General features: G+C 41.4%; 1 long non-coding RNA gene across 2 annotated transcripts in view; it reads right to left on the reverse strand.

Annotated features, from left to right (window-relative positions):
- LOC109549584 (uncharacterized) overlaps window positions 1–12855 on the reverse strand; it is a 286346-nt gene that overhangs the window by 74538 nt on the left and 198953 nt on the right. The window contains exon 6 of one of the 2 annotated variants that reach the window (XR_012332088.1): window positions 12276–12375. The exons of the other annotated variant lie outside the window; for it this stretch is intronic. This is a non-coding gene — a long non-coding RNA (uncharacterized lncRNA). The remainder of the gene's footprint in view (window positions 1–12275; window positions 12376–12855) is intronic. 2 annotated transcript variants of the gene reach the window in all.

Here is a 12855-nt window from a genome sequence, read left to right on the forward strand (position 1 = left end):
CTGCCAATGCAGGGGACACGGGTTCGTGCACCGGTCCAGGAAGATCCCACATGCCACGGAGTGGCTGGGCCCGTGAGCCATGGCCGCTGAGCCTGCACGTCCGGAGCCTGTGCTCCGCAATGGGAGAGGCCACAACAGTGAGAGGCCCGCGTACCGCAAAAAAAAAAAAAAAGAAAAGAAAAGAAAAAGGAAATGAAAGTCTGGATCTCGAGGGCACCTCTTGATGTTTTTTACCCACTGATCACAGGGAAAAGGCGATGGCAGAAAGTCAATCAACCCAGTCTCAGACGCCTCCAGGGTGAGGGTCTGGGTCACCTCTTGACCCAACAACCTCAGAACTGAGGGTGAGGGCAGTCTAGAGGGCATAAGGGAGGATGACGGATTTTAACTGTGGCCGCAGCATCCACCGCAGCAAGGAGGACTGTGGCTTGTTACACTGCTAAATCTCTCCTTCGAGGCACGAATCAGCCTAGTCCTTGAAGAACAGTGATAGTGGAATTAATGAAGAGCATCACTGGATCAGTGCAGTGCCGAGAGCACGGCGTGGCAGACAGGACACTTCTGGTGTGCTGGGTGAACAGCGACAGGCAGGCCTTGACTCGCTTCCTGCTGACGGCAGCTCAGTGTGACTGAGCTCAACCCGCAGCCCCGCAGGCCCCCATGGCACACCTGTAAGTTGGCTGTTCCTCTGTCCTTGGCTCACCCTCCCCAGCCCCTCGGTCCTGCCTGCTAGGGTCGCCTCCAAAGTAAACTACCTCCTTGTTTTCAGGAATCCAGGGGAAGACTGTGATCGTGTTTAAACTGGAATCTTCAAGTTCACTTTACAAACTTACATTTCCTCTCCCCGTGTAGGCTAGCTACTCAGGGAAATAACACTTCCACAGCACTTTACTTCTTTCAAATAAAGAAACAGCACACTTATGAGTGATAAGGAAAGCAATAGGGTGGTTGTTATTACCAACTCCCAGTCTTTTTCATTTTTAAACAAATAAGGAAGCTGAGGCTTGGAGAGGTTACGTGCCTTCTCCAGCACCAAAGGGTTTTGTACAAGGCGGGGACAGCGTGGTCTGTGTCCTGATATTGACAGTTGATGCTGTGGGTACCCCACACATACCTCCTTTATCAGGTCAGTTTCTCCATTTCTCAGCTACTGTAGGTGTTGCTGCTAAGAGCTCATAGCTACACCTCTCCCCAGAGCTTGCCCTCCTCAGACAGATATGCCTGGGAGGGTATGTACTTCTACCCAACTCTAGGGCTTCCCGCGGTGAATGACTGATGAAGACTACCAAAGCCCAGCCACCCTGTCCAAGGTAGGACTTCACTTTGGTGTCATTCATGCTCCCAAGTTCCCCATGTGATCGGGCCGAGGCTATAGATTTCACCTTTGCTCATCTTCTTCCCCTTTCCTGTCCTGTCCTCTCACTTCCTTACTGGTCCTTCACTCAATTAATCATTTGCACATCCCTGTTTCTCGGGAACCCAACCTAAGATAAGATCTATGTTTTATGATTCCTGGTCTGGTGGTTTCCCCACTGCCGAATGTCACGTAGTTAAAGAAATGTAGAAGACACTACATGCTATCCCCTTACTTATTAATACTGGTCACTCGTCCAGGATAGACGTTTTTCCTCTGTCTCAGAAAAATCACATAAACATATTTCTCAGTATATCTTATAGTAACACTACTAAGAAGTGTGTCCGCGCCAAGTAATGACAAAGATATGGTGCTTTCAGGTATAAACATTTTTTTTAATTTTTCAAATTTTTTATACAATTTTTTTTTTTTTTTTTTGCGGTACACTGGCCTCTCACTTTTGTGGCCTCTCCCGTTGCGGAGCACGGGCTCCGGATGCACAGGCTCAGCGGCCATGGCTCACGGGCCCAGCCACTCCACAGCATGTGGGATCTTCCCAGACCAGGGCATGAACCCGTGTCCCCAGGCGGACTCTCAACCACTGCGCCACCAGGGAAGCCCTTTTTATACAATTTTTAAAGGTTTCTTTCCATCTACAGTTACTACAAAATATTGATTATATTCTCCATGTTGTACAATAGGTATAAACTTTTAAATATTTCAGTTAATATATTTTAGCAGCATGCTTTATATCCTTCACTAATTACAAAGTGTTACATATCCAAGAGGGACAATAAAGAAACTCACAGGTTGATGTAATTAACATGTCTCATTTGATAGCAGTATATAAAATAATTCATCAGCTCAGAAGTACGTGCCTACAAAATGATAGTTATTTTCTCAGTTTTCCCATGTTATCTTGTTCCTTGAGGTCTAAAATGAAGTAAATTTTATAAACTTTAATTTTCTGAGAATTCTCACAAAGACAGTGGTTCATTCTGCTGACACTCATCCCTGACAACTGATACCCGTATCAATCAAGGTCTAAAGGAAATCAGAAACTACTTTACACACCTAAAACAGGGACTTTAGTAGCCGGTGAGTGGGGGGCACAGGCGATGGAAGAGCTGTTGAGAAACCAAATAGGAAAGTGAGGCAGCCCAGAGACTAACAGCAGCAGAAAGGCACGACCAGCCCTAGGTGAGAGGGATGAAGCAGCCTGGGGTGCCCTGGAGGAGCTGGTGCCCTGCCCTCTTCCCACCTTCAGGTCCCCCCAACTGGTGGACCCCTACCAAAGACCAACTGACAAGCAGCAGCCTGGGAATCAACCTAGCCTGCCAGGTTCGATCCCCGTCACAGGGAGCAGAGCAGAGGAAGGGCAAGGAAGCCACACGCAGGCAAACGAGACACAGCACATCGACATACTAAACGCTGCAACAAAGATCTGAAACGATCAAAGGTCCCCCATGCGAGAAGCAGCACGTCAAGGTCATTGCCAGGAATTCTAAAACCAGAGAATAAAACAAGGGCAAATCTAGTCTTTGATTGTGCAGCTAATGAAATTATAAATCAAAACCACAGGGAAAGCCTTTTGACTCAGGTTTGTAGCAGCACTTAAATGTTATTTCAGAAAAGCTTCCCACTAGCATCCCTAGGAACAGCTTTGGGAAACAGACTAGGCAGCTTTGCAAAAAAATGTATTTCCAATCAGGTCGAAGAAAAATGTATCTGGTTTGTTGTTCCTGTAGTCACGTAACCTCCAAGCCTTTCTATAAAATGTAAGAAATGTTGCTGCCTAGGTTTAAGCTTAAGGGATTACTGAATTTAAAAATATGTTTCTACAATTTTGGGTGAAAATCATAGTGGGGACACTAGGTATTATAATTAATGCTTGCAATGATACTCATGATCAAAATAAAAGAAAAAGTTTATTCAAGCATGAGTATTTGAAGCACAAACAATTTAGCAGAGAAAAGTCTATTGTGCAAACTGAACAAGCACTCCTTAATGTAATGAATCCAATGATTTGTTTGAATCATTACAGTATTTTTTCCTTTTTCAAAATTTCAATGATAATAGAATCAGAAACTGAAGCACAATCAGAAACTGTGTTATGAGAAATTGGGATTTGTGGAAAACAGAAAACTTGGAAAATAGCCAAAATGTCATAATTCCACTAGCCCAAATACTGGCAGCATATTGGTATTCCAGTCACAAACCATTTATTGAGAGCCCAGAATGGGAACAATTATTGAGAGTTCTGTGCTAGACGATGGATAGTCTCCATCTGATTGTAAGTCTAAATCAAGATGGCAACTCCTACTTCACAGCACAGGAGAGCAATGGGGGAGAGAAGTAGGGAAAAGAATGCATTTGCTACCCTTCCCACCATCCTGTAGCAACACGGTCCAAGGAATGCTACCACCTCTTAGGATGCCATAAACAGTAAATCAATTGTCTGGATTCCCAACAGAGTTTGCCATCCCCAATTAGAACTGTATTTCTAAATATAAATCACCTCCTAAGAGGAGGAAATCCCTACAGGAGTGAGAACTAAAGTTGCATGAAACGACTTTTTTTCCACCTCTGGTTTCAGTCTACTGCCTTGTCCTTAAAAATGTTTGAATCTAGCAAAATTAGACTTTCACTTCTGAAGATGCAAGACCCAAAGGGGACCCCCAAAACCTAGAATCTGTGTCACACAGTTTAGCACCAAATAACTCTATACTGTTTTACCACGTGATATTTTTGTGTGTTGTTCTCAATTCCCATCAAGGTTGTAAATGAGGTGGCCAAGGTCAGATCTCGCATTTCATTGTTATCCAACAGCCCACCAAACACCTAGTACATGCTCAATAAGTACTTTTGACATGATTAACTCTGATTTTAAAATAAAACCCAAACTACTGCATAAAAATTACAAATTACTTTCTGGAACACATTTGACCAGATAGTCACAAGGCTTTCTCCCTTATTTCACTCAGGGAGATGCTCACATAACAGCCCCTTGGAGAGGTCTTCTTTGACTATAAAATGAGAACTCCCTACCACTTTCTATCACCTTATCCTGCTTTCTTTCTCTTCTTAGTATATGGTACTGGATGTATTGTTGAATATATTCCCCACTAAAATGTGAGTTCCCTGGTCTTTCTTGCTCACTGCCACATCCTCAGTGCCCGGAACAGAAACTGGTTCAGAGTAACACTCAGTAAGTAAGTATGGAACAAATCAATACGTGAATGAATTAAATTTGTACCTACATATGAAAAATTATACATAAACACAAGTAATTGGCCTAGAAAAGGTTTAAACTACCATAAAAATTTTATCTTTTAAAATTTTTTTATTTAGAATTTATACACAAAAGACAAATAAATTTGACTTCACTAATTGACCACTGTAAAAAGTTCAAATGATGCAAATGCATAAAGTAAACCATTCACCCACTCTAAAAACAGGCATCCTGAAGCATCTGGGGCACAGTCTGGAAACTTTTCTCTATGTACATATAAGCATAATGAATGATTACTAATGAGTAGACGTTATAAACATTTCATGCTTTTTAATGTAATCCATTGAAATTTAATCTTTCAGGAACATAAAGAATTCTAAGAGCAAGAATCCTTTTTTTTTTTAACCTTTAGATTTTAAATGTTTATACTCTTGGGGTCTCAGTTTCCCCATGTGTAAAATGGGAATAAATAATAACTAACCCATAGGATTGGTACATGATACAAATGACAAAATATATCTGAAGTGCTTAGCACAGTGTCTGCACATAGAAAAAACAAAAATAGTTGATAAAGGTTAAGTTCAGGGACCAATGAAAACCCAAGAGGAAGACTACCAGTCACAGTGAAGATCAAAGAAGCTGCTTGGAAATGAAGGCTCTTGAGTTTTGGAAGGATCCACCAGGCATCTATCAAACCTAGGGAAGGTCATTTTGAAGGTCATTTTAGGCTAGAGGAAGAGTGTGTTCCTGGAACAAGAATATTAACAGCTGGCAGCCTTTTGGAGGGAACGGTGTTTGTGGGAAATATCTTGAAAAGCTACCCTGAAAAGGGAAAGTGAAGCCACAAAGCAAGGAGACCACACAACAAGATGGAAGTTAAACGAAACATAAACCAAAAACTGCAATTGAGTGAGAGAAGAGAAGGGAGAGGATAAAAGAGTGAGAAAATAGAAGACCTGGGAACACAGTGAAAACTATGTTTATACTTATTTCAGTCTAGAATTGAGCTCCATTTTACATATAATCACAAAGTATTTTTTGCACCCTTCGACTATGCAATAAATTTTCCAGAAAGGAAACTATCATACAAGTTTTATAACGATTGAACTTCAAGAGTTTGGAATTTTATAAGAATTGGTCAGTGTATTAGTTTCTTTTTGCTGCTGTAAGACATTACCACAAACTTAGTGGATTAAGACAAAACATAAGAATTATCTGACGATTTTATGGTCATCAAGGCTGTGTTCCTTCTGAAGGTTCTGGCAGGATCCATTCTCTTCCCTTTTTCATCTACAGAGGCTACCCACATTCCTTGGCTCATGGCCCTGCACCACTCCAACCTCTTCTTCCATTGTTACATCTTCTCTGACTCTGACATGAGGAGTCATGTCAGAGACACGTCAGAGTCTCCATGTCAGAGTCCTGTCTCTCTCATGAAGACCCTCGTGATGACCTGGGCCACACTGGGATAATTCAGTATAATCTCTGCAGCTCAAGATCCTTAACTTAACCATATCTCCAAAGCACCTTACACCACACAAGGTAACATATTCAGTTTCTAGAAATTGGCATATGAGCCTCCTCGGTGAGGCCATTATTCTGCTTACCACAGCTACCACTTGGGGAAATCATGTCACTGACTGTCACACCACTCGTGGGTTTTGAGTGGCTAATATAAAACACCTGCCTCAGTCTGCATTATTCACAGTCTCCTCAGTGCCTCTGAAAAAGAGCTGAAAAATATCTGACAACCTTATATGTCTCTAGTATAGTCCTGCCCAAGAATTTACACTTACTTTATTTTTTTTTACTTAGTTTACTTTCTCTTCATTTTTTTGTACAGTTAGAGCATTGTTTAAAAGTATGTGTAAACAGGTTATATTAGCCACACACATAATACAGGAATCATTACAAAATGTCTGTTAAGCATTTATTTCCAAAAGGCATCATTGGATCTGACAGGACAGAGAACCACTCAGTTAGACGGTGAATTATTATTTTTAGTGAAATGAGTGGTACTGGAAAATCTACCCTATGTATATGAAATCTGGTTGTAGCAGTAGCAGCAAGCGTGAAGTTGAAGGTAAATATTCTATGGGAAATATGCTAATAAAGTAGGCAGATGTGCTTACAGGGTACTGCTAATTTAACTGAACTTCTTTCTTACCTCTCCATGCATTCCATCTCAGACACTACTCCCTTCCTGGCCAGCCCTCTCAGCTGCTTACCCTCAGCTTCCAGCCCTGTGGGCATGGAGAAACTGACAGATAATGAAGCACCTGGAGAGTCAGCTGAAGAATCACACACAACTGGGCCATCAAGAAAGAAAAAGCCAATGTCACTCCACTGATGAATGCTCTTCCATCAAAGTGCAGTGACAGCTAGAAGAGGCAGGATGGCCAGGAAAAGAGGGAAGGCAGTGAAAGGATAGTAAGACAGGACAATTTAGACTGGGAGAACAATGCTGGGAAATTGGGAATGAGGGCCCATTGGGCTATTTCAGGTTGTGGTGAACACTTCAAGCTGTATATTGTGATGAGGATGTGTAGAGAAGCAGCAGAGAAGAACACACAGTAAGGAAGCCAGAAAACAGGTTTGAGTGAACTCAGGCATACTCGCAGAGACTGGAGCATCATTTCACCACAGCTCTAAGGCTGAGTTACTTGAGTTCCCTTCAGCTGCAGGGTTCCCTTGTTCTCCATACTGGGCTTGAACTTTATGGTGAAACTGCTCTTCCTCTTTGCTCTTGCCTCCCCCAACAGCAGGTATTTACTCATTGTCTTGTCCTCACTGTCTTTAGGTTTCTGTGTGGGTGTGTGTGTGTTTCCGGATTCTCTCTCTCTCCCTACATATGGCTGCTCTGAGGTCATGAGCCTATCCTCGATCCAGGAGGAATGCCAGGATAGTGGAGGCATGTCAGCATGACAGAACTTGATGACCTGGGGGCTGAGCCATCCCCACAGAGGTGGATAGTGCTGTGGACATGAGCAGTTGCTAGAGTCAAGCTGCCTGGATCCTGGCCCCGTCAGTTATTAGCTCTAACCTGAGCAAGTTACTCAATATCTGTAAGCCTCAGCTTTCTCAGCTATAAAATGTGGCAAAAGATAGGAAATAATAGAACTGATCTCATGGAGCTGTTCTGTATATTGAATTTTTGTAAAGCATGAAAAATGCTTAGCGCCATACCTGGCATTGGGTGAGTAACTCCTAAATGCTGGCCAAATTTTAGCCTGTGGGTCAACAAGACCATTTATCCATCATGGGTTTTTTGCATTAATTTCGATGTATAAAATAGTGCATTAACATTTTAAAATATTACATTAAAGTATTTATCGTGACTGCTAAGTTTCTTTGGCACCCTCTTAAATATTGTGCCTGCCTCAGTCATCTCATTGTAGATCTGGACCTGGTTATGGCAGTGACGCTGTGCTTCTGGAACCATCGGTTCAGGCAGGAGCCTTCCAGAATCATTTGCATTTTAATGTCTAGATTTCCCTTGCTACTCCTTCCTTTTGTGGACCATCTTACTTCTCTGTCCTATTTTATCCCTATCTTGGTTGTTGTGTAATTGAGTTATTGAGGTTTGAGAATATTTTTGTTTGCAAAATTTGTATCTGGAATAATGTCTGGGCTTGGACTAATGTCATTATGTAGGAAGCTAGCATATTCATGTATTAGACACCTGTCCTTAGTTTCATTTTAAAGGAAATTTATTCTTAGCTTAAATAGAATGCAGAACTGCTGTTCTTAAGTCAAGTGCCTGATAGGAAATGGAAGAGTTATGAAACTGAATGATCTTTTACCAAAAAAGTCTAAATGTCATTAATACTTTAGAAGAAAATAAGTTTAAGCCAAAGAATGTTTAAAGTAACTCTTTGCTGAAGCCTAACTCATTGCTAAGAAAACTTGAACCCTAATTAATGAATTTGCTAAATAGAATGTGTTTGCAAAACAGCCCGGGGTTGATCTCAGTTAAAGTATCTATTGATATATAAGGACTTAGAACTCTTCAAGGAAAGAAGTAGCATATAATCTCCTAGAATACAGGTCAAAACCTCAAATGCCTCTCGAGGCCGGGAAAGCAGTGAAAGGCATGAGTTGCAGGGTGTGGGGAAGACGGGAGGGGGCGGAAGGTGAGGCACATGGTGAAGCGGAGGTGCCGTGTGCTGTTCAGAGGGCGCAGTGGCCCCTTAGCTCCAGGAGATTATTGCCATTTGGAAATCTTTACTAAGGTGCCAAATATTCCAATTTTTCAGGACAAGCCCGAAATGCAGATATTGATGTGAAAACACTCACCTTTTAAAATATTGGCTCAGTACTTAAAAAAAAAATCACTCAAATGGGCAAAACAAAACACGACTAAGCTGTGAATTTCCAACCTCCGCAAAGAGAGTCATCTTTGTTATAAAGAAAAGGGAGAAAAGGATACATTTTTATTCTTTCCTTCTGAAATCCTATCTAGAGCATTTCTGAAGCGTGGAAGATTTTAATATTTGCAAATCAAAACACCTTCTTTGCTTTAGTGAACCTAAAAGAAAAGGCCACTTAGAGGACACTGCGGACACAAAATCAAAGTTTTGACTTCCGAACAGCCTGACACAAGGGTATTTGACCAACTTTTCTAGGTTGAAGTGCCATGAATTTTTCAGAGCTAATATTCCCTTCGGTGAAGAGAAGCGATTGCATTGCATTTGGATTGCATTACAGATCCTTTGTGTCATGTCCCAGAAAAACTCACCTAGTCTCTACCTCTTATTAGGTTTAAGCTCATTGGTTCTCCTTGTAGAATGACTCTCATTCCAAAACACTGGGTGTAACTCACAGGCTAACAAAACTCAGAGAACCACAGGGGAGTTGGGCCGTGACCATATTTAATACTTAACAAAGAGAGCTACACTCTGAGGCATTATTATTTTTCCTTTGCTCCAGAAATACAAGGTGGATGTTTTGAGCAACTCCACTCAGGCCTCACCTCCCACAGGATTTATACGAATACATTTGCTCTTTGATGAAAGGGATTCTTAAAACCATTGGCGTACACCACCCTTGAAGCTGACTCTTTTGAGTTTGAGATGCTAAGCTGTAACCAAAGCAAGCTTGAGCGTGCATTCTATCTCTGGAATGTCTCAGGGTACTGGAGAATTAAGGATGAGAAGACAGGACTGAAGGGAGCCCTTGATCTGGACCACGGGGGAATAAGACATGGAGGGATACAAGCTTTGGTAAGACAGGCTGCTCTCCACCAAGGTGAGAGAAAAGAAAAGGAAGAAGTGAAAAGTGAAGATTCCAATATCCACTTAACAGATACCATCCCAATAAAAATCCATGATATTCTCCCAAAGCCTCAGCCCAAAGCTCATATTTGCCAAATACTGTTCAATATAATACAAGTTCAAGAGGAAGAAAGGCACTGGACAGCCAGTCCCCTGGAGCATATGGCAATAGAATTTGACCTGCACTGCTGAAATGCCCAGTTTGTTCATCTGGGTCTTCTATGGCTAAAATTCAGAAATGAGATGACTGTAAAAGTTAGTGTCAGTGTGTCTGATACACATAGCCTTTGGTCCTTTAAACAATATTTGTCTCAAAACTTCCCTCTTTCTAGAAAAATGAAATAGTATTTTTTTAAAACTGAAATATAAAAATGTTAATTCAGGTTGATTTGTTTGTTTTACTGGGAAAAAAAAATTGTAGACTCTCCTAAAATCCCTATTGTTGTGAGTCTGTAGAGATGATCTCCATCTCTTTTAAATTCATCTTGCTGGTTTTGTCATTTGTTATTCAGGCTGCATCTTCCAGAAAGCCACTGGGCATCTTTCACAGCCACGAAAAGATAACATGGATGAAAGATAATATGGACTCCACTTCAGGGAGCCTGATTTCCTTTCCATCGCCTGTCAGGACTTTCAAGGGGAATTGTCACTACCAGAAAGCAGTGACTTTTAATTTCCCTTAAGCTAGATTTGGCATTCAGATCCTCACAGCGATGTAAAAGGCCCAAATGACTCTTTCTGATGCCAGTAAGAACTGCATGAGCAGACAGAATTTAACTCTTGGGTGCTATAAACTCAGCTTATGGCTTCTTCTTCTTAAGTTGCCCAAATCTAGCTGCTACATTAAAAACTTCTCTATGCTATTTTCTCATAGGGTTTCTCTCTTTCCTTATATTCCTCCAAGTGGGGCACAGATCATTCTTGGGGATGCCAGAGGCACAATTCAGGAAATACCCAGCCAAGAACAGGAAGCACAAGTGGGAAAACACACAAGTTGGGGCAGACACTTGAGGACAATCAAGCAAAGGCTGAGAGTCATTCGTGAGAAGAAAATTATAAAGAAAAATGGATGCAGCAATCGTACCCCTTGGTGTTTATCCAAATGAGTTGAAAACTTATATCCACTCACAAATGTGTGAGTCGACGTTTAGAGCAGCTGTATTCATAACCGCCAAAACTTAAAAGCAATCAAGTTTTATCCATTCAGTAGGTGAATGGATAAACAAACTGTGGTACATCCAGACAATGGAATATTGTTCAGTGCTAAAAAGAAATGAGCTATCAAGCCATGAAAAGACAGAGGAACATTAAATTGCTAAGTGAAAGAAGCCAATCTGAAAAGGTTATATATACTGTATTATTCTAACTACATGACATTCTGAAAAAGGTAAAACAGTGGAGACTAAAAAGATCAGTGGCTGCCAGAGGTTGGGGGTGGAGACGTGAACAGGCAAAGCACAAAGGGCTTTCAGGGCAGTGAAACTATTCTATGTGAAACTACAATGGTGAATATATGTCATACATTTGTCCAAACCCATAGAATGAACAACATCAAGAGCGAACCCCAAGATAAACTATGGACTTTGAGTGATAATGAGGCATCAGTGTAGGTTCATCAATCATAACAAATGGACCACTGTGGTGCGGGATACTGATAGCTGGGGAGGCTGTTCCTGCTGTGGGGTTTGGGGGGTGGGGAGTTGAATGGAGGAATCAGAAGGACAAGAGAACACCGTGGAGCGTGAAGACAGAATTAGCAAATGAAAACAACACCACGGAAAACGTTCAAGAGCCTTTTTTCTTCTGTAGCAGGAAAAGCTGGAAGCTACTACTCCAGGGACCTGAGATTAACACTGAGCTCCATTACTGGCCATGGCATGGATTGCTCAGGTGTAAATGGGGCACGGGGTGTTTTTCAGTATGCTTATCAACATTTAGGAAGCTCTCAGAAACCAGGTGCCAGAGAGAAGGGGGTAGAGGAAAGGTACGAATATTAAGAAAACACAATTTGTGTTTGGAGGAGAGCTTACAGTTCCGTGGGAAAGAGGGACATTACACTCATTAACAATGAGGTTGGTGGGGAATTCGATGGGAGGAAGAGATGATCACGGGCTGAACAGACTAGGGCCGGCCTCCGTGCTCCAAACTGGAGCACTGACTCCCTACCAACTATACACATCCGTGACCCTAGGTCATCTAACCAGTTAATGTTTCCTTCTAAATCAGTCTTATAAGTAAACGATGTAATTTTAGGAGCAAGGATAAGATCTTTCTACCAAAGAAAAATTGTTCCCTGTTTGCTAATGCCATGAATTCCACCCCTTCGACTCGATTTCATTAGCTCTGTCACCTATTAAAATGCAAATACTCTTAGGAGAGATTATACTTTAAGCCATATAATTCAAGTGTAACTTACTGTGAATTTATTTTTCAGATCTGAGGAGATGGCTTTGATGGAAGCAAGGATATAGTAAACTTGAGATCACTGAACGCCACAGAAATGTTTGGGCAGGAGGCTGAGAATATTTAAAATAATCTGTTAACTGTAGGCTTTGGCAGTTCAATTTTCTTTTTGATTAAAATCTAAGGAAAACAGTGCTACCACTGAGTGTTTGCAAAGCAACCAGAACGTTGATTGAATGTTATTTTTACCATTAATATTGTTATTAATCTTGAAAATATACTTGGAGAGCAGAAAGTTTTATGGGAACAAGACGAAAGAGTCTTCTATTTATTTCAGCAAAGCTCACTGAGGTTCTACATTGGGGTAATAGAATATTCATTTGCCTGTCTATGCCCTCTAAGTATTTATTTTCCTCTGATTCCCTTGAGCTGAGGGGGTCAAGAACAGGTTTTGGCATTCCCATGTCCTACAAAACATATCTCAATATAACCTAACCTACTTAGTTTTCACCAGAATTTCTAGAAAGGTCAACAAGACCTAGCATGACCTTGAATACATGACCACGACCTTGGGGTTCTCTCACGAGCATCCT

Source organism: Tursiops truncatus, chromosome 5 (assembly GCF_011762595.2).
Source record: "Tursiops truncatus isolate mTurTru1 chromosome 5, mTurTru1.mat.Y, whole genome shotgun sequence".
NCBI classification, from domain to species: Eukaryota; Metazoa; Chordata; class Mammalia; order Artiodactyla; family Delphinidae; genus Tursiops; species Tursiops truncatus.